The 25,918-nt window shown below is 39.1% G+C and overlaps 1 protein-coding gene across 1 annotated transcript in view; it reads right to left on the bottom strand.

Moving 5' to 3' along the window:
- Tenm4 (teneurin transmembrane protein 4) overlaps positions 1-25,918 on the bottom strand; it is a 1,520,543-nt gene that overhangs the window by 1,311,026 nt on the left and 183,599 nt on the right. The window contains exon 2 of the mRNA XM_076938042.1: positions 7,821-7,892. The gene's annotated coding sequence lies outside the window, so the exon portion shown is untranslated. The remainder of the gene's footprint in view (positions 1-7,820; positions 7,893-25,918) is intronic.

Raw genomic sequence — 25,918 nt, 5'->3', positions numbered from 1 at the left:
GAGAAAAATTGAGTTTTAGTGATGTTTGAGGTAATGTAGTTGATATTGATATCATTGAAAAAATGAAAAGAAACATATTACTTAATTTTATAATAATTTCCTGGAGTGAGTTTTTTTTTCATTGTATTAGCAAGCAATCTTGTGTTGTAGAGGTGCCAAGCACTGGTCAAAGACTTGTGACTAAAAAAAAAAAAAAAAAAAAAACAAAGCTAAGATTGAAGTGTAGAGCCTACTCTCTTATCTGTCTTGGGCATAAGTTTTTTTTCCATCCATTATTAGTATGAGTCATTTAGTAAAAACATGGTGACAAACATGATGGATGGAGCCGTATGTGTAGGAAATTATTGACACCTCTTCAACAATGAGCTATGGGACTAGGAGGTGGAGACTGCAAAACTGGGACAGCAGCTGTCATGGAGAAGGATTACAAACAACTCATGATGAAGGATGTCAGCCCTGGACTGGGTGGGTAGTCACACAGGGAGTGAGGCAGCTACCACTTTTCCCCAATTCCTTTTTCATGCACATTTTAGATGACTCAAAAGAAGTCAGACTTATTTCTTCTTCCTCAAGATGTCAAGAGCATAGGAATAATACAGTATTGGTCTTTTCACCTTATAAATGAGGTAGGATCTGGAGAAGGCAAAGGACTCTATTTTTGTATGGAACATAAATGTTTGCAGGGGACCCATCAAGATCCTTACTAGAGAACATCAGTACATTATAGGCTCTCCTTTTCTCTCAGAAATATTTTAATCCATACTGGAATCCGTCTTTACATAGAATGCTGTGTTAGGATTTTTATTACTTCGACAAAACAAAAGCAAGTTCGGGAGGAAAAGTTTTATTCTGCTTATACTTCTAGATCATAGTCCATTGTTGGACGAAGCTAGAACAAGAACTCTTAACAGGGTTGGAACCTGGAGGCAGGAGCTAATGCGCAGGCCATGGAGGAGTGCTGCTCACTGGCCTGGTCCACATGGCATGCTCCTGCTCCCTCTGCTTTCTTATAGAACTCAGGACCATCATCCCACAGATGGCACTGCCTGCATGCAATGTGCTTGGCCCTCCCCCATTCATCAGTAATTGAGAAAATGCCCTACAGCTGGATCTCATGGACATATTTCCTCAACTGAGTCTCTTTACTCTCTGATGACTTTTGCTTCTGTCAAATTGGCACACAAAACCAGCTCAGACTGATGCTCAACAGTGTGCATTTCCTAGTCTGCTGACAACTTTATTCTGCCTGGTGAATACCCCCATTTAATTAATTAGTTAATTAATTAACCTTGTAAATTGACACATAGTAATCACACAACTTTATGAGTTATGTTGTAATGTTTCACTACACACATACATTGTGCAAAAGCAAATTAAAGCAATTTTATCACCACAAATATTTGTCAGTTGTGAAACATTTACAATCTCCTTTTTTATTTGAAAATATTATGTACAATACTATATTAGTTCTAACTGCAGGCACTCTACACAATAGTAAACCAGCACTTATTTCTCTTTACTATTGGTTTTTTCATCAATTGAGCTAGCATCATGTCCCCCAGCTCTTCCCTTCTTAGCCTCCTCTACCTGTAATCGATTTTTATGAGAGCAAAGCTACTACAAAAAAGGAAATGAAATAATTATAGCAAAGAGATACCTACCCTCCTGTGTTTAACACAGCACTGTTCATTATAACCAAGCCATGGAATCGACATAAATTCATATACATACATGACTGCATAAAGGCAGTATAGCATACAACAAAAGTAATCCTATTCAGTAATAAAAAATGTTTAAATTCTGCCATAAGCTATAAAACAGGTGAATGTTATAAAATAGATGAATGAGCCTAGAGGACACATGCAGTGAAATAAGTCATATACATAGAAACAAATACCTCACAATGCTGTCAGTCATATGAAGAAACTGAAAAGTTGGTTTTATAGTAGAAGCCGACTTTTTCAGGTAACATCCCTGGGTAGTCTCTTTTCCAGATGTTTTGTTTAAAGCTCTTGATTGTTGTTGGTCTTTTTTCTGAACAGCCTATAAGCAGCATATATTCCTCTGCCAATTTCCTCTCTCCCTCTGCAGATCACTTAACTACACTACTGAGTGCTTCAGTACTGTGCTAGGTCCCAGGATGAAATAGAAATTAATAAGCAAATACTTATCTCTCAAGGGTTCCTGGGGGACAAACACACAGCATCGCATCATTTCAGTCTACAGAGATATGGCCAGTGAACTCTGTCAATGTGTGCCACTCTGGAGATGGTAAGATTGAAAAGGAATCTGAAAGGTGCACCAGAGTTAGGCAGATGGAGAAGGTAGAGGAGAACCAAGAGCCTGGGCACCCTAATCAGAGGCCAGCCAGCAGTGAAAGCATGAGGACCACACTAATTGTGTTGAGGAATTGGAACTATGATGTAAGGACAGTTGGGAGCTGACAGAGATGTCACACTTGGGATGGTTACAGGGGTTTTCTTCTTTAAGGAACAAATGTGTCACAAACATGCGATAGAACTTCCATTCTCACAGGAATGTGCCAAACTTGTACCCGGCTTATCTCATTTGTCCTTTGGATAGTGTCTACTTTAATGGCCTGCTTTGATGAGGTGATGTGCTCCACTTGCCCTATGTATCATCCATCCCTACCTATAAAATATTGTTCGTTCACTGATCAACAAGTTTTATGTCTGGTAGATAAATCCCAGACTCTCTTTAAGACCTTTTACCAATAATCTAAATTATAACAAGATTCCCTAGGGAAGTATGTGCATGTTAGAGTATGTTTCCATGCATTATGGCAGGCTTCGTCTGAGCCTGTCTACACCAGTCATCTCTTACAGCCAAACTCTGCAATGAGGAAGTACAAAAATGGACAGCCAACCTCTGCAGCTACCCATAGATTAATAATTCCAGCTGGACCAGAACAGGACAAGCTGTCTTACTGTATTTTAGAATAATTTTTGAAGGTGAGTTGGATGATTTTCATCACAAAGGCGGAGGCCCAGAACGCTTATAGTCATACAGGCAGAACATCTAGCTTTACTTTGTTCTTCCCTAAGAACAACAAATCTCTGTTATCCTAAACCACAAAGCCCCATCCCACAAGCAAAGAGTGCTCACCAGCAATTAACCTCCAGGCTTACTTGTTGGCTTGCACCTCTCCATCTCTGCCAGCTCAAATACAAACACTATCTTGCAGAACTAGAATTCTCCTAGGGCCCTGCCACCCTCCACTTGCCTTTTCCTCTTTCACAAATATTCTGCAGACAGATTTAAAATTCCATGTCTCATGCCCGAGTTCCAGATTCTGTCAGTACCTCCATATCTGTGCAAGAGAAATCAAACAGCTGAAAGGCAGCCCGCTTTCAGAGATGGAGTGGAGGCCTGATGGATTCGACATAACTGCCTAACAAAGTGTATTTATGAATATCATTGCAACAAATGTCTCCCATAACTGCAACCATCACCTCCTAATGTCACATCGTAGAGACACTAAAAAACAAATAGGGTTTAGAACCTGATTTCCTATCAGCTGGTGATGTTTGCACCTTCATCCAGCTTTCATTGCAAGACCGCATCATGTGACTCCTGCCTTTAACTCTTGAGGCAAGAGAAAAAAAAACTGTGTGTGTGCATATATAATTATACATATATGTAATTGAGGGCTGTGTTTATCTGGGTGATAAATCATATATGCCCAGTATGTATAAGACATTAAGTTCAGTCTTCAGCACCCAAGTAAGCAAATTAAAGTAAAACATTGACTTCAGTAATTGCCTGCTTTTTCCTGATATGTTAGGTAACCAAGCGCCTTGGTAACCAAAAAGGTGCTGAAATGAATTATCAGGGATTGAAATGCCTTGAAAATTGATCTGTGTGTGTGTGTGTGTGTGTGTGTGTGTGTGTGTGTGTGTCTGTCTGTCTGTCTGTCTGTCTCTGTCTGTCTCTGCCTCTGTCTCTCTCTGTCTCTCTCTCTGTCTCTCTGTCTCTGTCTCTGTCTCTCTCTCTCTCTCTCTCTCTCTCTCTCTCTCTCTCTCTGTGTGTGTGTGTGTGCATGTGTGTTTGTGTGTTTTGTGGGGCAGGGAGGATTATAATCACTTTGATTTGGAAAATTCAAAACTATTATCTTTCCTACAATTTTGGTTTGGTTGGTTCCTTGTGGTTCCCTCCCCATTACCTCTTACAATACTCCAGCATCTTTCCTGATTTTCCATCCCTTTCTCTCCACATGTTCATGTTACTGACTATGCTCTGCCCTCTATTCTAGGTTGTTATCATGGTTGTCACTTCTGTTTACTTTGTGTGTGTGTTGTTTGTGCATATGTATATGTGTATATGCAAGAGCATTTGTTCCTGTATGCATGTGTGTACATAGCAGATCTACACATACATGTGGAGGTCAGAGGTTTACATTCTCATGTGTCTCCATAGCTCAGAGGACTGGCTTGCTAGTGAGCTCTCTGTATCTACCTATCTTCATAGTCTTTGTGCTGAGGTTACACATATTCTTTGTGCTGAGATGTGTATTGCCATACCTGCCTTTTCTTTTTGTACCTTTACCTACACTGAAACTTTGGGGATCATGAGCAGGCTCCATGGTTTTCACTATCAAAGCTAGCACAGGATATCACAAAGCACCATGGAATGAGATTAAGCTATTAAAATGAGAACTTGCCTGACTATTTCCTTCTGGACTGAGTTTGAGAACTGAATTCCTCTCTGCTCCAGTTTGTTGGAATAAGGGAACAAGTGTTCAAGCCCAGCTTCTCTAGGATAAAAGATAGTGACTAGAACTGAATTGTTCAATCCCCTTTATCTTTAATGGAGATATGACATTAATGGAATTGACATTCTCTTAACTGTGCATATCATTTTATTGATGGATTTTATTAACTATGAAGCATTTGCAGTACTTGCCTGGGGGTCTCCATAACCTCCATCATTTAAACCCGTATTTTTCTCTTGTCACAACTCTAAGATCTATACTTCCTTGTAACAAGGCGAGAATGACCACAGGTGTGTCACATACTATAACCTGGGAATGGGCAGTTAGAAATAGCTCCTATCCTTAAACCTATTTTAACCAATGAATATGCCCTAAAGTTAAATAGTGTGCAGTCTGTTGAAGCTGGTAGGGAAGCAGGAGCTTAAGGCAGCTCACGGAAAGCTGTACCACATCCTTGCTACGCCCTGTCAAGCTACATCCATCGTATTAGTTTAGAAGTAAAGATGTTACATGATGTGACCAATGGGATCAGAAGCAATAACAGCACCTGTCAGCCTGTGCCTTGCTGATGATTCTGGGGAGAAGAGAATGCCTGCTAGCATTCTGGGTGGAGGAGATCTGGTGTGGAAGAGTGAGGGAAGGCTACTCTCCCTTATTTATAAAAGTGGTGTTTGGTATAACATGGTTTTATTCCCCAAGTCTGATTATTAGAGTTTTGCATACAAGCTGCAATACCACAGACTTGTTTTAAATAGATCAGGCATTTCAAAACCTTGCACACAGTGTTCTGGGAGCTGGGCACTCTCTCTTGAAAGTAGAGTTAGAAGGGAAATTTTGTGATGCCTTTTGTTTCTTTGGGTTGAAGGGGGATGGCTCATCAGCCTTGCATACAGATAGGACCAAGAAAAGCAATTAGAGGTTGAAAGTACCTGGTACCAAGTTAGAAGTCATTGAATCAAAGCTTGTGTCTGTTGGCCGTGGGTCCCTGGTGGGGCTGGAAACTTGTAGTAGATGAATCCCCTATCGGTGGCTATCATGAAATAGATGCTTCTCAGCTCCTTCCTGAACCAAGTGTGCATCACTCTTGAAAGTGTCTGCTAGCACTGATTTATATACACACTACTTGTAGATATTTCAAGGGAAGAACATTCAAATGAGGAAAATCTCTTCAGAGAGTACAACCTCCCCAACTTAGAACTGTAACACATACCATACCTGCAAGTGGCCATTGCTGGTGGATTCCTGACTACTCATCAAGCTTTCTCTAACCAATTGCTCTATTTAAACCTAGCTGACAGATACCATACACGCAGGACAAACAGGTAGACTCAAGGTAGATGGGCATTATCTTGGATCGTCCTCATCTGTTCAAGACCAGAGTCAACCCAGATCCTTTGAAATTGTAGAGGTGATGCAGTGTGGTTGCTGGAAAATTATATGGCTGAGCCATATACCTGTTTAAAGTTTTGCTTCCTAAGTTCCTAACTGAGCAAACACGAATTTATTGAACACTCTGTACACTGGCTTTCTTATCAGCAAGAGAAACTGATATTAGCATCCATCCCATCTACATTAGATATGTGTAAATGAAGTGCAGCTCCCGGAAGATAGCAAGGGATCCATAAAGGTTAGTCCTGTGATACCCAAGCTTTGGTTATATCTCCATCTTTCTGTCTTAAATAAAGTCACACATTTCCCTTGACACCTACAGTTTATCTTTGGGATCTGGGTTTCATGACACTAACTGCATCTCTGAATCCAGACTGAAATTTTACTGTCCAGTTTCTGACTGGAGCAGGACAGGGGGTGGTGGGGATCTGAACATGGGTCATCCATTTGTGAGGGCTTGGACTGATGCATAGCTTGGATCCTTCCTCCTAAAATTTGGCTATTTTAACTAAAAAGACAGCTCTGAGACTTTGTTCCTCATCTGTCAAAAGCACATGACAGGTGCTCCGATACATAGCTTTGAATAACTGTCCTTTATCTAGACCTGCTGAAGTAGTTTCAAAGGATCTTGAGCTACTGGTTCTGTATTCTATGTATCAGATCACCCATTTCCCCCTTGCTGGGGATGCATTCCCTGGAAGGGAGATAAACTTGGTGGGCATCAGGCACAGTCCATTGCATTATTGCTGCCTTGAACTTACCTAATGCATTTCACCAGATTTGGGTTACCAATGGGCCAATCCACTCAGAGCCTTGCCTCTGCCTGGTAAACAGGGCAATGTACATTTTTTTCTGTATGCTTGACTTCTTAATTATATTACCCCCTAAAAGCTATTAGGAAACAAAATCAGCAGTAACAAATATTACAGGCACCTGTTGGAGTTACATATGGAAACTATGATCCTTCCTGGTAGTTCTGCAGGACACCTGGAATCCACAAAACACTATGATCTTTCACAGCCTCAGCACAAAGGACACACTTAATCCCAAACACTGAACTAGGTGAGAGGTTTACAAGCAGAAAATATGAGTATATTGCTGGGTATAAATGCAATTGAGAAGCAGAGCAAGTATCCAAACCTATATAAAAACACATATCATGTGTGGAGCATGGCTGACCATCAGAGACTTTCTTTCCATTACTGTCATCTGGCTACTTTTTTATGAATTTGGTCATTGGCAGGTGCATAAGGAAGACCAAATAAGAAATAGTTCCAAACTCCCAAGAGAAGATGTTTTAAAATGAGAAAATTTCATATATTACTGTAAAAAAATAATGCTGATATGATTTGATTATTTTTGTAGAGAAATACTTCAGAAAAAGAAAGTAAAAGGCAATATTTTTGCCTCAGGTTAAGAAAGTGCTTCCTAGGAAAGAAAACTGATCTACTCAATCCCAGAAGATTAACACGCTTAATACTGGTCACCTATGCACATGCAGACAGAAGCCTGTGAGAGACATGGTGAGAAAGTCACTTTCCAACCTGAAGGATTTTACTCAATATGGTACAGAAAAAGACAACCACTCTGATTTTGTCTATTGCTTCTCTTCCATCTTGCAGACCAACACAGTCTTGAAGAACAAAAGCATAGAAAAAGTACTATGAATTTTAATTGCTAACATATACATATCTCTTACCTTATTCAGACAATCCCATCAATGTCAGAGAAGAGCAAAGTCATTCCAGGTGTCTTGAATCATGCTCTTTACCTTGGGAACAATGAAAGAAAAGACATCTGCTTTTGAATCTGCTTATTTATGTTTATAGATGGGAATAGGTGTGGGGGAAGAGAAAGGGTTAATCCTGCCCCAAATAAAGAAAACAAATTTCCATCCATCTTTATCTATGCTTCTTCTAAAGATATTGGGCTATCTATAGATATAGTGGCCATTCTGGAAACTGACTCTGTAGAATGGGTTCCTAGAAATGAAGAACTTTATGTGGAGCAATAAAAGGTTCAAGCCAAAAAGGACTTGGGCAAGGAACTGGAGACATTGTTGAAATTTAAATTTGTTTGTTGAGGACCAGAGTTCAGATCCCAGAATACATGTAACAAGCCAGACATACCAGAAAAGATTTGTAACCCCAATTATTTAGAGAAAAAACAAATAGAACCCTTAGGTTTGCTGGCTTCCAGCCTAGCCAAGAAAACACGTTCCAAATTCAGGGAGAGCCGTTGTCTCAAAGGAATAGGTAGAGGAAAACTACTTGAACTCTCTTCCAGCTTCCATGCATACATATGTCTGTGTACACACACACACACACTCATACATACACACTAATATGCACCTATAACTCTCACACATATATACACACTCACACATACATTCATACATCCAGTCACTTTCACACCTACTCACACATACATACACATCTGAATACATAGATAAACTAAATCTTAAAAACATTTCAGTAAAATTATTACACTAGACTTCCTTTTTTGCATATGAAATGGAAGTAAGAATAGCTATATAATACCATAAGCTTTTGGTTTATGACAAACATTAAGTCTGTGCACAGAGTGCCCCACATAGCACTCTGTTTACAGCAAACACTGAAGGCATGTTCCTGATGGTTTTCTTTATACTTCCTCCATCTCTCCATTCATTCTCTTGTAATTGCTCTCAATATGTCATCAATGGCATCCCCACGATATTTAACTGAGAGCAAAAAACCAAAAGAGAGCAAAATAAACAAACAAACAGCAACACAACAACAGCAAAAACAACAGAACAAAAACTTCAGTGACTTCAAGCCATCTGCTTTGAAAGTAGGAGAACTGAGGTGGTGATATCATTTAATTAAAAATGTCTAAATACATTGAGTATTTTCTATGTGTTCAGTAGATGAACTAGTAACCACATGTTTGTAATGTTAAACTAACCATTTCCTTCACCCTCACAGTAATCATTCACAATGGCTCTACTAGCAGAATGAGGAATGAAGATCTTAAGAACCATTTGTCTGACTGCATAGCCCCTAGGTGGCAGAGCCCGTCTGCAAGTCCACAGTGCCTGGTTTTCTGGATGTCCATCACAGTCGCCTACAGCACAAGACTCCCAAGTGTTACCATGGGGATTTCACAGTCCTATCCAGGATTGGCTTTTCTCTCTTTGCTGTCTCCATTCCTATTCCTCATCTTTTCTCATTCCTTCTATCCTTTTCTTCTTTCTCTCTTCTTTCCTGTCTTCTTCCCTCTCTTTATCTTCCCTTTCTTTCTTCTTCCTTCCTCCTTTCCTTTGACTTTTATTTTTAACCTTCTATTTTCTTCCTTTACTTATTTTATTCTCATTTGTTTTTTGGGCAGATCAGGACAGACTTTGCCCACTGTGGATACTGAGGCTCCCTGGTGGGGTTCAGCCCTTTATTTTAACCCTTTACTTATGCCCTCTCAGAGGAGTCTCTTAATTTATTTGAACATTGTATATTTTCTCTGTTAAAAGAAGTGACTAGAAGAAACTGAATGCCCTTTCCAGCTAATCATTACAATAACTGGCTGCTTGGGAAGCAGTATTAGATCAGGATTTAGCTAGAACTAAGAGTTCACATTGCTACAGTGGGAAAGAAGAGATATTTATGGGCATTCTTTAAAGAGCTGACAAATGAAGAAATTGAAATTCAAAGAGGTCGCATACCCTGCCTAAAGTCATTCAATAGGCACAAACAGAATTTGATACTACATCCATGTGTCCAAGCCTTTGTACTATGTTAAGCCTCCCAGAAAATATTATATAGAAAACCGATGAACTCAAATTAAGTCTATTTATATGATACCTGACTCAAATTTACACTGACAATAATAAAACTAGTTGTAGTGTGAACTTACTGTGTGTGAGCCAGGAAAGTCAGAAGTTCACATGAATTCTCGCCCTCCTAACCACCCAAACAAAGGTACTGTAGTCATCATAGATGGATGTGAGGAATTTCAGACACCGAGATGAACAGTTTTTGTCCAAGTCACAGATCTCAAAAACAAGGAATCTATGGTTTGAACTAAAAACAACTAAACATTTTATGAATCAGCTGTTTTCTCTCACATCTTGGTGTTAATATGTATTTTAAAAGTAATAAATGATAGTTATAAGCACTGTGAAGAAACACTGACAAGATTCCTGTCTGTGATCGCCAACCACAATGACATCTTGGACATTTAGTCATTCATATACTTCAACATGAAAGAAGAGACATACCTTTGACAAAGATTTGCCAGAGTCTGTTGAGAACCTGCTTTTTAGGCTGTTTCCCTGTTAAGGCCACTAGCCATTGTCATTTACTGTGTCTATAAGGGAAAAGATGACAAAATGTATTTCATGGATCTCATTTGTCACTGAGATTGACACACAGGGTGTCTGTCCCTCATGCTCAAAGTTACTGTGATGTCCTTAGGTCCTCCCTGCTTCTTGATCAGAGGGAGAGTGAACTGTACAGAGAGCGCAGAAAAAAACAAAGAGCAAAAGCAGGAGAGGTGCCACATTTGTTTAGTTGTTGCCAGATTCAAGGAGGAAAATGTCTCAGGGACACATTTCAAAAAATAAAACCAGCCCCATGATTAGGATGGAGAGGGCAGGCAAGTGAATTGGCTTCTGCAGGCATGTGTTTGTATATCTGAATTACACCATCATTTAGCTTTATTTCATCTAGAACCTGGCTGCCAAATGAGTACATTGATTATCTGTCATGGATGCATATTTCTCAATTAAAAGCCATCAAGTCTTATAAAATCTCAACTGAGTCGAGATCAACTAGTGGATCAAATGTGCCACTGAGAGAAATCACATTTGTTACCTTATATTGAACATCAGCTGTAAGCCTGGCACCCCACATATGCCAACTCATTGAAATGTCACAGACCCCTTCAAAGTAGATATCATTGTTTTTCCGTCTTTTTAAGTGCCAAACTAGGCTCAGAAAGACTAGAAGGCTTAAGGCCATGCAACCAGAAAGCAGTGGAGGAGCATATGAATTCACACTTTCTATTTACACTGCACAGAGTTGATTCTACATATAGGCAGTGTGCTACACTGAATCTGAATGCAATTTACTACCACACAGTTTGTTTCAAAGCATCAGCTGTATCAAGCAGGAACTCTGAGACACCTAGAAAAGTTCTTCACATTCTATGCCTATGTGTCCTGCTCTGTAAAATCATGGAACTCATAGGATTTTTTAGATTTCCATGGTAGCTATCTGTAAAGCATTTAGGCCCAAGTCTGATACAAGGCTCACCTATTATTTCTACATCCCCTGATCCTATGAAGGAGAAATTGTAAATCTTTGACCTGCAAAAAAACTTGCTGTAGGCACTTCATACTTTCAAAGACTTTACAACAATTCAATTTTTCTCCCAGCATCCCAGTGCTCCGGGTCACAACACCGTCTCTCACTCTCTAGCTGAGATGTGGGGAGCCACTGTGCTAAAGCAGTTCCCAGATGCTCAGTCACGAGTCTCCTTACTACCGAAGAATAAACAGGCAACACACTAGCTTTCCATTTATCCATGTGGCTCACCTGTCTTGAGTCCATTCCTCACAAATCTATACTATAGTCCTGCTATTGTCTCCACTTTACAAATAAATGTTTGTGCTAATATTCAGACCTATGAAGCACGTTTCTGGTTGAAGATTTCAACTTAAATCTGAATGTCTCCCAAACTTGTATGCTTGTGCTCAAGTTGTGGTATTCAACCACTAATTACTCCCTTCTCTCGTAACGAATCCTACTCTTTAGTTAAGATGCATCCCAAATATCTATCACCTTTGACTTTTATTTACTGAACACATAGTTTATAAAAACATTTTCCATATGGGCACATAGGAATACAGATGTTGTATAGACACAGATGAAAACAATCAAACTTGGATTTTTGTTGCCTGAGGTTCATGGCTAAAGGCAGTCCATAGAAGCACACATTCCTCACGTGCCTTGCCAGAATTAAAGAGGATGCCAGGGGAGAGGAAATTGAGGGCAAAGGGGCCAATAAATGGCATCAAGTTTCTCTTGTAGAATGACACTTAAGGAGAGATGAAGGATGGGAAGGAAACAACATGACAACAGAGCAGGAGGGGACCACATGAAGAGCTAGGGCCAAGACAGGAGCACAGAACCAGAAGGGAGAGAGCAAAGGGAGAGGGGATGAGGTGGGGTTGAACTTTATGGGGGAAATTGGAGGCAGATTACAGACTCTAGCATGCCACCGGAATATTGGGGTTCTGAGTCCTACAGACGTTGGTACAGCCCTTGGTCTGTAACAGTTATTATTCTATGTCATGCCATATATAGAAATATCTTACCCTTATATGGATGCTTCTCTTTCCAGACCATAAACTGCTTAGGTACTTAGGAAGGAGCATATACAGGACAAAGAATGAGTGTCCAGGTAAGTGAAATGAGTGAATAAATGAGTGAATTGTATCTGCAACATTGTAAAGTTTTGTAGAAAATTTATTGAATAATAAACATACAAAGCCCGATGTCTTTGTTTCTGGCTCAGAATAAAGTCAATTCAAAATAGTTATATATATTCAGTGTAGGGCTGCAGTATCTCTTAATAACACCTGTCAGCTTTAGTAGATTGGAATCTGGCTCAATGATTCATAAGTAATCTAATTTTAATGACAGGTGACATGAAGTAGTTATTGTTAATTACCTCTTAATAAGAGAAACAAAACAAACAAAACCAAGAGCCATTAAATTATGTATCATAATAAAAAATAATACCTAGCGTTTCAAGATTTTCATTCAACTATTCTGTTTGAAGTCTACATAGAGGACAACTGTGTACGTGTTCTCCACATACTTATCCTGTTTGAAAGTTTTAAATTCAACAACCAAATATAAAATGAGTAGTCATTGAAGAAAGATGTGTGATAGTAAACAGCAAAGGAGAAACACTGAGCTTTCTAACATTAGCAAATTTGCAAGAGTAAACAAGACTTGATAGAATCCCATTAATAATGATTAGGAGACAGTAAAGGGAAGGCAAAGCACTCAAATGCATTAGGGTGAGTTTTGAATTTTAGTTTTCATTGTGTTGCTTGACTGTTACAGAAGTGTTAGACCAACAGAGGAAGCTATAGGCAGTATAGATTCCTAGAAGCAGCAAACTAACAATATTGATAAACAAACCAATAATTGTGTTCTCCACACTCTTCTCATTTACTAATGCAGACTGACTGTGGATAAAAGGCTCCTTTCTTCTCCCTGTTATTTGAATGATTTCTGTTCATTGTTTCAACATCCACACAATTCTTCACTCTGAGAAATATGGTTTTCTTGAATCCTACCGCAAAACCTACTGTAAAACCTTACTCTTCACCTTTATAGTATACAGTCTTTCTGTTCCTTCAGCATAGAAATTAAATGCTATACCTGCTGAGCAGTTAATAAATGGTGGTTGAGTATTTGAATATGTTAATTATTCTGCCTATTTTCTGTATATACTTAAAGCACATGCTTGTAGGTAGAAGAGAAGGAAATAGAAGCGGGAGGACTGGGAATGACCTGCCCAGTTAGGACTGAGCAAGCCCTGTTGTTGACTGAGCAAGGCTATTTCAAAAGAGTCCCCTTCGATGTGTTTCTTGATTTCCATTTTATAGATAGAGAAACAGCATCAAAGAAGACTATTTTTTGTTCATATTATTGGTGGGAACTTGTATTCCTGAGGGAGCTAAGGCAAAATCTGAGAGCACAGACCATTGCAAAGGGTGTTTTTAAAATATTGACAAAAGGAGACAGTTGGAACTGAGTTTCGAAGGGGAGCCTGAGGCAAATCTCCCCCTGCTGAAACAGCTGGCTGTTCTGTGAGGAACACAAAGGGTGGGGGCAAAAAGAAGGAATCATTCAGGTCAAATGCCACCTTTTTTTGCTTTGTGTGTGTGTGTGTGATTCTGTGCAGTTTACAAAGTCCTTTAAGAGTCTATTTCCTTACTTTTAAAATAGAAATGACCAGAACAGTGTTCACCTCATGGGGAATTACAGCAATGAAATAAGGTAACATCTGTGATACATTTGCACACAGTCCCTGGGACTTAGACAGCAAAACCATGAGCTGTTACTCATGAATATTTTCAAAGAGAAGTAAAGTCCCATGCTAAATTATGGCTATTGCCTGTGGGACAAAGGTAATTGGGGTTTGATCAACATACAGTGATGGTCAAGAGGGAAAGAGGCTGTTCATGTGGTAATATACATGCAAGTGTCATGTCTGTGGAGGAGAGAACATGGCCTTCCCACAACTGTGGACAGAGAAGGAGGAGCAAGCCTATTCTGTGCTGTTCTGGGGAGTAGAGTGACCAGAACACAGACGAAGAGCCTTGGCTCAACATGGAAAAGAAGTTTGGGTCTAAAGAGGTAACTGTGGAACCCAGGGCCATACCATGGGTAAGTATGGTCAGAGGGACTATGGATTTTAACACCATTTCCTACTGGGTGGGAAGTATATATAATTCGTGACTCTTCATCATTTTTCTAGTTTGTAAAGTGAATACAAGACACTTCACTGTCCTTAAATGTTTGAAGAATAAGATTACATACACTAATTGCTGGTAGTTGGTGAACATGTGTTTGCTCCTTTCATTTATCCGATTTCTCCCCCAGCAATTAGAGCTGTTCAATAATGCAGTGAGAGTATTGATCCTCTTCCGTAGTCCAAGGCTCTGGAAGGGCACAGTGGAAGGCGGGTGACTAAATGACAGGGCCCTGTAGTGCCAACTCAAACATCCCTGGGCAGAAGAGCTTCAAGGATAATGTAGTAGGTGATAACACCAGGATTCAAAATGACTTTCCCAATTTGACTAGAGCATTAGAGTTCAAACAGTGAGATGGAAGAGAAGCAAACACTGAGGTGCTTCTGATAGTGCTGCAGTCTTGCTTGTATAGAAGGGAGAGTCCATTTGGAGATGATGCAAGTGGAAAAGTGCTAAGTGCCTTGTGGGTCAATGGATTCATGTCTCATTCTATTTTAAAATATATAATAATAGAATCTACCTCTTGCTAACATATATAGGTTGCATGGCATCTGTAGAAATATGGGAGCTAGACTGGTGATTTTTAACTACACCATGTCGTGTACAATTCACTCAAAGAAAATTTCTAAGTCAGTACCTATGTAAACATTTGCATAGTCTAAACTAAATGAAATATCATCATGTATAGAATGCATACTCTGTAATGTAAATACATATAATGCATTTATATACAATCTTGTTCAGTAGCTCTTCTGCACAGTGAATGTGAGCACTATTAAAATATGTTCTCTGTGAAAGTTCAATTTAAAACAATTACTAAATTCATAATAGCAAGTGGAAAATGAATGGAAGAATTACTAAGCATTCTCTTAGTCTTTAGTATTTACTTGTTTTAAAATGTAGAATTCTGTTTACTTCAACAATAGGTGATATTGTACTGATTAATGGTTTAATATATATTGACTGTAATTAAGAAATTGTAATATAAATACCTGCTCATCAAAGAGTGTGATGGCTTGGAGACCATGACATAAAGAAGGATTTGGCTGAGTGTAGACTGGAGACCAAATACAGCTTGTAGAAGTTTTGTTATACATATCAAGAAATACTATATACTATATCATTAATGGATGAAGAGATAAGAAGGAAGGAGGTAGAAGACAAGAAATGCCAGCAGTAACACACTAAGATGTATGTGGTGCATAAAGTCTTCACTCTCTAGTTCTTCCAGAGAAGGCTTGCCAACCTTGCTGTGAAGAATGGAAATAGAGATTTGCTGCTGTTGTATTTCTGGTTTATGTCTATACTTCCTGTATACTTTACAAGCCTCTTTCTCTCCTAGATCTCTAGTATACCCCTTTGTGTTGAAATACAAAATTGTCTACAGTTCTTTTCTGGTAGGACACTGTACGCTTTTCAGAGGCCAGGCAGGAGCTACTTCTAGCAAAATCTATTAATCCTGCCTCTCTGAATCCTTCAATATCTTCTCTGATTCCTCCCCCCATTTTGTTTATAAACTGACTGCTCCTAAGGAATGAGTTTGTCATCATGTCTGTACTGTCTAGAAGGCCCTTGATGTAAGCTGCTTTAGCACAGCAACCTGAGTTCTCTATTTGTCTCTTGAGTACTTATCACTGAACCTAACTGCTCACTGAATGTTTTCTGAGTGGAAGCTAAGTATATTTAAATACTAGCAAAGGCATTGTACAGGAGGGAGTAGAGCACTCTGGGAAAGCCTCCTAACAGCAGAAAAGAGGGGGAGGGAACAGGAGGGAGGGAGGGAGAGAAGGAGGGAGGAAGAGTGGGAGAGGGGGAGAGGGAGAGAGAGATCCTGGAACAGACAAAGGAGCAAATTTTTATCATCAGGAAGACCTGAATTTAATGCTAGCAGTACATCGTCATTTCACTCTTAGAATTCAAACCAAGGGCTTCACGGTAGAGCCATTTTTATATCTCCATCTTGAAGATAGACAAGTAGACCTGATAAGATTGCCAGGAAGAATGTCTGAGTCATAAAGGGCCACCAGAATGCAATGTCCTGTGTTTAGTAGGTGATCACTATCTTTCTGCCTCCTCCAGATTCCTCCTGTCTTCAAGCTCCAACTCCTAACAATGCCACATTTCTCACTGTTTTTGAAAACCTAAAAAAAAAACTCAATAAAGTTAGATAATAAAACCAAGTGAATTTCTATCAGACTGCTAGCAACATTTCACCTGTTTCTCCTGACTTGATGCACTACCCTAAGAAGATAAATGCCAGGGATCTGTCAACAAAAGCAGGCTATGCATCCAGACAAGACAGTTCATAGTAATTTTGTCAGCAAAATTGTAACAATAAAGGCCCAAACAACACTTCATCTCCCTGTCAGTAGTCTTGAAAGGGCAGATTACTTTTGCCTCAATCTTGGTACATATAATTAAAGTAGATTTACAAGCCAGGCAGGGAAAGAATGCAAGGTGGCACTTGTTCACATTAGAAATTATCAATGGTAAAGTATGTGCATACAAGGTCTTGGCACTGTTGTCCTAGTATCAGTTATTCTGCAGAGGCAGGACAGACTCTAGCTTGACAGTTTGACATCATTGCCTGGAATAAAGTGGGCTTCTCTATTCCTACTTTCTCTAGCTAGGGATTCTGTTAGTTATTGAAGGTCCCAGAAGAAAGTGTTTCTTGTTGTCTGTTCTGCATTTGAGAATCTGCCGAGACTCAGTGATAATTGCATTTGTTTGGTGAGTGTACACTGAATACTTCCTGCACGCCAGTCACACAGCACTGCACAGGTCATTCTTGATACATAAGGCAAGAATATTTTGATGTCTCGTCTTTTATTCTCCCTTCTTCTTTCTCCCCTTGCTTTTGCTATCTATTCCCTCAATGATCACTATTAACTCCTTTCACAAAGCTGGTTCAGAGAGAATAAGGACAATCTTGGGCCTGCGAGAAGTTCTTAGTCATACAAATAAGTTGTATGAGCCCAATGACTGTTGACAGAAGCAAATATGTCAATCAAAAGCTGAAAGGTAATGTACAGACACTGTGACCAAAGCTAGACAATGCTCCAGAGATTTTAAAAGAGCACTGACTACAGCACTGATGGGTGCAATATACATGTTTATAAGTTCATCCTTTCATGCACTTATTCATTTATTTCATCTATGTATATATATCCATACATATTTGACTGAGGTAGTGTAAGTAAATATGAGTCTGGAAAGAAAAAATAGGTAAGAACTGCAAAGTGAAGAGAAAGGAGGATATGGACAGACTAGAGCAGGAATTACCATTTACTGAGCTCTGATCACAAGCCACACATTGTGTGTGATTTTATTCTATCTTCTCGGAAATTAAAGAGATGATGTTTCTTTCTTCTCTCTCTCTCTCTCTCTCTCTCTCTCTCTCTCTCTCTCTCTCTCTCTTGTTCTTTCTCCCTTCAATCCTTTCTTTCTTTCCTTCCTTCCTCCTCCCCTCTTCCTCCTCCCCCTCCTCTTCCCCCTCCTCCTCCTTTTCCTTCTTCTCCCTTTTGCCTTCTCCTCCTTCTCCTTCTTCTTTTTTTCTTTTATTCATGTTCCTTCACTGTTTCCTCCCCTCCCTCCTGTTATTGTTATTTCTACCTCATTTATAACCATTATAGAGTGTATATTCCTCAGGAAAGCCTAGTTTACATGAACGAGTGATGCCAACATTCAACCATGGGTCAGACTTTAAGGTCACCACATCATAGGGAAAGATAAGATGTATGTAACACAGACAGATATTTATCTGAGAAGTGACACTGGAAATGAGGCATTAGCCACAAGTGTGTCTTAGAAGCTTGGCTTCTCCCAAAGGCCTGAGTTGTGGAATATTTAACCCTTAAAATAGGAGACTCCAATCACCAAAGCCACTGATTGGCTCTTGACATTTTATTTTATTCACTAACAATCCCTACTGAAAGTGCTTTTATAAAGATGAGAATTGGGGCACAGAGAGATCCCTGAAAGTTTGAGATTATTTTAGAACTGGCCTAAATTCACAGGGCATTGCAGGAATGGACAGGGCTCTCTTTTTCTGGGCAAGGAAACTGGGCTTGGAGATGAACTAAACTCATTACCTTCTACTTTGTTAAAGATGCCAGTCACTTTTCCTGCACTTTATCAGGGAGAAGCCTATGTATAAATTTTAATTTATAAAAATGAGGCTCTACATTTGGTCATGAAGCTTAAGTATAGAATTACTGTTCTAGAACCTTTCTGCTCAAAATATAAGCCATATACTGGGAGGATATGCATCCATATACTGGGAGGATATGCATCCATATACTGGGAGGATATGCATCCTTTGAGAGTTGGTGAGAAATGCAGATGCTCTGGATCTGGAGTAAAACAAGAGAATCAGTTGGTTTCTGTTCATGCTAAAGTTGAAGAGACTCTGATAGCTACTATCAATTATAGAAAGAAGATGTGCTTTGAGGCTAATTCCAGATGAGTTTAAATCTCAGTACAAATATGTGAGCTATGACCTTGGTTTGGACTGTTCATATAAAGGGGCAAAATTATTAGGAAAGAGGTGCAGCAAGACCCAAGCTTCTGAAAGAGTCTCATGGCTAAAGTGTGAATATCGGCTCCCAGGTGGATACAGTGCAGAATAAGCACCCTGTCTTTGTATCTGAAAGGTTAACCGTTAATGGCTGATACCAAACCACAAGAATCTGGTTACTTCTCTTTCCAACTTAGATTGTAACTCTACTTGTAAGTATGAACATACTGGATGACTAAATCACGTCCAAATCTCTGAATACACATCATTTCTTGGGCCATTTCAAGCATCTATGATATGTAAAGCAAAACAAAAATCCCAGCAGTTATTTCCTATGCTATTTATTAATATCCTTGTACATTTTATAGTATGTAGAAGTTCAAGCTCATAGGAGGAAATAATTTGCAAGGATGAATAAGTAATGCACTCAAAGGTGTCGGAGGGTACATGGTGTAGAGTTGAGACAAATAGTAGCTGCTGGTTTCAGTCTCAAATCCAAATCTTTTTGTTATCAAACCATACCTTATTTTTCTTCAGGAAATTTTCAGTTCTTTAATATTATCCCCTTGTGAATATACAGCCAAGTGACTGAGAAAAAAACACAGGAAGCACAGTAAAGGGGAGATGTGTGCTTTGCCCTGACCATCAGGATTTCCCTTCATTGCGTTCTATCATGTGCTGTCCTTGGCCATCACTCCTGCCTCACACTGCTAAGGGAGCAATCTGCACTGACTGGAGCTGCCAAATTTCCTCTCATGTACCTAGTTAGGTTACCCTAACTAGGGGGATGTGGTGCCTCTAGAGAACCTGGAAAAAACTACTCTCTATTCTTTAGTTCTCAATGATAATTACAAAGAGTGTTATTTCCTTGGAGAAAAGGGCATAAACTACAAATATGAGACTGAAAGCAATCTGATCCATGAGAAAGTATTGACAGAAAACAATCAGCAAAGCTGACCTTAGATTACTGGTGACTGAAGTTGTCTCTGTTCAATTCATAACTCATGTATGAAAAGGGAAGAATTCCCAGGAAGAGGAATGGCTGTTTTAGAGAATCATGGGGTATAATGAAAGTTTGGACTTAGAGATCAAACTGAACCAAATCCAAGTTCTGGTATGTCAACACTACTCCTCAAACATCAATGCATCAGCGTGGATCAGACACTTAACGGTGTGTCAGGGAACTCAGTATGCATCTGAACGACACTGAGCCATGCAAGTCCCACAATGCTCTGGTGCTATTCCTCCTTAGTGTCCACTAAGGCATGACCAAGAGGTTTGGAAACCTGCTTTTGTCACACATTTTAAAGTTGTTTCTGATCTCCTTCTATAATTGTCTTTAGTTTTCAGGGCATCTTAAACTTTAGCATGTACACAAATCGCCAGAGTTTGTTGTTTCAGTGTAGATCCTGAAAGTCTATCTGCATTTCTGACATACTCCTGAGTGATGGATATCGTCCCAGTATATAGACCACAATGTGAGCATCTCTAGAGCTGTGTCCATAGCTGCTCACTTGATTATTACGTTAAATAGTTCCTATATGACCCCAGCAACATAAGGCAGTTGTTGATCTTCTCATAAGTTTGATAATGAAAGTTTATTCACACAAAAATCAGCAACTAATGCACAGAAAGGTGCCAGGGGAGTGGACACAACAGAGACTGAATTCATAAGAATTTTCTTTTGTTTTTACTATTAAGAAGCTATAGAAGGGAAACATAAGGTTTGGTAGAACTGAGATCATTTTTTCTTACAAACAACGTCATTTTCCCTGAAGATTATCAGTAGTTTCCCAGATTATATGTTAGTTTTCAGGTTAAATTTGTAGGCAATTCTGATGGCTTCATGGGACATGGGAATCTGTTACTAAATATGCTCTCCTCTTTCTCTTTCTCTCTCTCCTTCTCCCCCCTCTTTCTCCTTCTTCCATCCCCTTTCCTATCACTGCCCTTTCTTACCTGTTTCTATTGAATTAATAATGGATTAGTGTTTGAAAGGCTTCCCTGCTGCATGCCTATTGACAGGAAAACAACCCCTAACTGGTTTTCGCAAAGCAATGTTAATTTGGAGTGTCCCTGTTTATTCTTGGCTCTAAAAATGGATAATCTTTATCTACATAATTCTCTAACCTTCACAGCAGCAAGGAAGGAGGGGCAGCAACTTTACTTTTCAACTTGTGTACTATAGCAACTGGTCTTTAGCCCCAGCCTCTTAAGGTCTCAACTCACTAGATGTCTGTGGATTTCTTCTCCAAAGAAGTCATGCAAATGAAGACTTCAATATATGTAGGAATCGTGTAGGGGGCATGTCCCTTCTGTTGTGTAGATGAAGAGACCAAACATAGTGTTTGTATTAGAGGATTTGTAGAGAGAATGTTCATAAAGGTCACAATAACACCTTCAGAAGGACCAGAGTTGAGAAAGTGCATGCCATGGCAAGCAGAGGCTTAAGTAGCAAGGAGCAGTACATTCCGAGGTATCAAGGATATGCTTGCTTTTAAACAAATGGGAAGATAACACAGAAAGACTCACATTAAGAATACAAATCCGTGCAGTAAATGGATGCACAAACACCCGAGTCAACAAGACAGGCCACAGAAGATAGGCCAGGGAAAGGTGATTAGATAATGTGGCTATGTAATTAAGTAAGGAAAGACAAAGAACGTGAATTTGAATTCTCAAAAGCACATGACCTGCCAGGAAGCAGATATTTCAGAACAACAAAAACATTTGGCTACTGAGTCTCAGCGTAGAGTCCATTTACTGTTGACCCGTCCTAATCTGACTCTTACTGAGTAATTTTTGTAGTTATTTTTAAAAGTATGTTAGATACAGTTTCACTGTGTATGCCATATAAAATTTCTCAGATAGTAATTTAAATTTCAAAGTCTTTTATGATGAAACTGGAGCTGAAAATATTGAGACAGGTGACTTGCAAAGCCCCACAGTTAGCAAGTGATAGAGTATAAATAGAATTTGATTCAAAAGCTTGTCATCTTTTTACCATGACATTTGATACCTCAGATAAGAAACATGGAAGTATCAGCCATTATGGTAAACACATCACTGACAATCAGTAACGAGTTTTCATCTGAGAGATAAATAATGAAGAAGCACTGCTATGTGGTGTAGCACATACGACTGACTTTCAGGTGGTATGCTAGACAGCTTGGCAAGCTTACTGTGAAGAGAGATCATTACTGTGAGGGCCTTGGGCATCTGTCCTAAAGATGGTGCTCTTACCCTGAGAAATCTGAGACAGAAGTCATCATTTACTATGTTGGAGTAGACTAGTGTTTTTGAAGCCTTTTGGAAGTCTAAAATGGCCATTGTGACAGTCAAGATAAGTGACTCAGGGATTGGTTGTGTAGCTAGAAAGACAGTCAGGGAAGTGTCAGTCCAAACAAGAAAGACTAATACTGTACTATACAGTATACTTGTTATGTATTCCAGAACTTCCTAAAACTTTGACATCAAAAATGTCTACTTTCCATTTTGTTTGGCTTTGAATTAGGGTTTCACTATTAAACCATAGCTCTCCTAAAACTCACTACATAGACTAGATTATCCTTGAATTCACAGAGATCCAACTGCTTCTGCCTCCCAAGTGCTGGAACTAAAGGCAAAGGACACTCCAGCCAGGGAAAAGGTCTGATTCTAAGAAGACCTTTAATGTTCATTACAAAGCAAATGACTTGAACTGGCATATTAGAAGGCTCTGGGAACTTAAGCTGAGTTGTGTGAGCACAGTTCATCTCTAAGGTAGAAAACATTGTTTCCTTCTTTAACCTGATTTTGTTTTTGTTTTTTGAAAATGTTAAATGATGTGAAGTACATGCCATTATCCCAAACCCAGTATGTGCAAGGTAACAATTTAAATAATATCAGTGCCCTGGATCTTTCCTTGGGGACTTTAATTCTTGCTTATAACAGCAATGGCTCTGAGCTTCTGACAGAAGGGATGACCCCATTCCCACCCTGCTTCTTTTTGTGATATGATCCACTCATCATTTTACGATGTAATTTAATTTTAAAAATATGATATTGCCAGTGCTTGAGACCCAGCTGATGTCATTCAATCATAAAAAGGTCATGTTAATACATAAATATTGAAAAAGATGGTAATTAGGCAGGGAAAACACCAAAACACTTTTTAAAAGGCAGGAAATAATTTTTAAATACTAACATTCTTGATTTAATAATGTTTATGCTGAATTCAATGGTTTTATTTCATGCCATTTTTCTACAGTAAAAAAAATAAATATATTGGGCTCTGATTGACTTATTGACTTACAATGCCTTCTAGAAATTTACATGCAAACACAATCAGATAGATATATATATAGATAGATACACACACATACACACAACAAATGACTCTATTGTTTTAAGATGCTATGTTGCTAATGATGCTCCTGTTCAGAACCATTTACATAGCAAATTTCTAGCAAGCAAAAAAGTAGAAAGAAAAATAAATGTAAAATATTCACAAAACAAACACATTATGAGGGAAAAAGCCATGAATGTTCTGAATCGGGCGGTGTAACTCTGTGGCTAAGAAACTGGTCTTGGTAAGTTTATGAAGACACTCAGCCAGGAAATAAATCTCTGGAAAATGGGTTCATAGCACCAGCTTTAGAGGCTAGGTTTCAATCTGTCATTTGTTCCCTTTGTACAAGATTTATCCCCTTTTATTCCTGTTTTCTTATCTCTAGAAGGGGAATAAAGTAATATGTGGCCCACAGAGTGGCTCCAGTAAATAAAGTCAGCACAGCATAGCACAGCATGTGACACAGCCATTCATTACGAACATTATTCCTCTGTTCTGTTCTCTTTTTTCTATGTTATCAAAAATAGTTATTTCATCACATGAACAACTCATTAAAAAAAATTTATGGTGAAAAGATTGAAAAGCCAGAATGACTGGGGTGAAACCCTGCCTTCTGGATATGACATAACTATTAGTATTCCTAAACTCACAGCAACCACAGTTGTCTGTCTAAGACTAGCACAAGATCAAGTCACCCACCATCCCAGCATAGATGTGAGTCCTCCATGCTAGCAGACGAGCTAGTGGTAGTTGATGTCTGCTGTAGAAGACAGAGTCAGTTTTCTTTAGTGTAGGCACGCTTCGTTGACCATTCTTCATGGATAGCCTCACATTCGGATATGTATGGGAAGCACTGATAATACTCAGTGGGATTTTTACAAAAGACATGAAGTTGGGAGGAAGATGTAGAGGGGTGTCTGAGATGACTTGGAGGGGAATATTGGAGTCACATGTGTTACAAAATACTCAAAAAGTGAATGAAAAATATATCTTAAAAAATTCATGCTATGTGAAAACATGTATGTTTAGTGTGGCAGTTTTCCATAAGTATTTTATAACTACTATTTATTTGCCTCCATCAAGACCTTTTATGTAAATAAATTAAGATGTTAATACTGATTAGGCAAATAAATTAATAACAGACACTGGTCCAGGTCTCTAATTAATCATAACTCTCTTGTTCTCAAAAGGACAAATGTTCTGCCTAGAAAGAACAGTCTAATTCAATAGTTCTCAACCTGTGCCATAGCTCCTTTAGGGGGGATCAAATGACCCTTTCATGGGGTCACATCTGATATCCTGCATATAAGATATTTACATTATGATTGATAACAGTAACAGAGTTACAGTTTAGAAGTAGCAACAAAATATTTTTATGGTTGGGGGACACAATAACAAGAGAAACTATAATAAAAGTCACAACATTAGGAAGGCTGAGAATCATTGATCTGTTATAGACTTTCCCATCCATTGAAAAAGAAACAAAAACAAGTATTTGAAAAACATATAAAACTTGACATAATGCATGAGGGAACTATTTTAAAGACGATGGACAATAAACAGCAGGTGGTTCTTGATTTGTGTTCATAGAGTCCACAAGATCCGAGTATCTGCCCAAGTTCACTGCTTGGGGGAACGTTCTGACTTTAGCTAAGACCAGTAAAGTATAAGACACATTGCTGAGGAGCAATGATAGTAGATGAAGCTGTGTTGTTGGCAGTAGGTGAATGGCATTGTTCTAGAAGAAAGGAATGCGGTCAGGGCTGAATATATGAAATGTGAAAACTGTGGTGATCTTGGGTGAACTGTTTTGTGGTCCACCACCTAGTTAAAAACAAAGCAAGCTAGGAAGGAGAAGTTGCTTGGGCTGAGTGTCTATTCCTTATAGACAGTTGTGAGCCACTATATGGCTGCTAGGATTCAAACTTTAGTCCTCTGGAAAGGAAGTCACGAATCTTAACCATAGGGTCATCTCTCCAGCTCAAGGAAGTAATTTTAAAGGTGTATTTGTTTTTATTTTATGTGACAGATGTTTGTCTGCATGTATATCTGCATACCACATGTGGGCCTGCTACCTGTGAAGGCCAGCAGAGGATGTTGGATCCCCTAGAACTGAAGTTATGGGTGGTTATAAGTTGCCATGTGAATTCTGGGAACCAGAACTGGGCTTTCTATAAGAGTAACCAATGCTTTTAACCACTGAGTCATCTTTTCAGCCCCTTAGAAAAATAGTTTGTTAAAAAAAATGCAATGAGACATTTTTCTTTGTCCTTCAAGTATGATGGATAGTGTTGAGCACAGTCATCTAGGTTGGAAGTCGGGGTCTTTTGGCACTTGGCATGCATTGTTCCAGGCTCTCCTGGCTTCTATTGCGTCATTCTTAAGTTCTGTGGTATGTTTACGAGTATGAGTGCCCAACTTGAG

This window comes from Arvicanthis niloticus, chromosome 1 (assembly GCF_011762505.2).
Source record: "Arvicanthis niloticus isolate mArvNil1 chromosome 1, mArvNil1.pat.X, whole genome shotgun sequence".
Lineage (NCBI taxonomy): Eukaryota > Metazoa > Chordata > Mammalia > Rodentia > Muridae > Arvicanthis > Arvicanthis niloticus.
The sequence above is the reverse complement of the archived record's forward strand: the minus strand, read 5'-3'. Positions and strand labels throughout refer to the sequence as shown.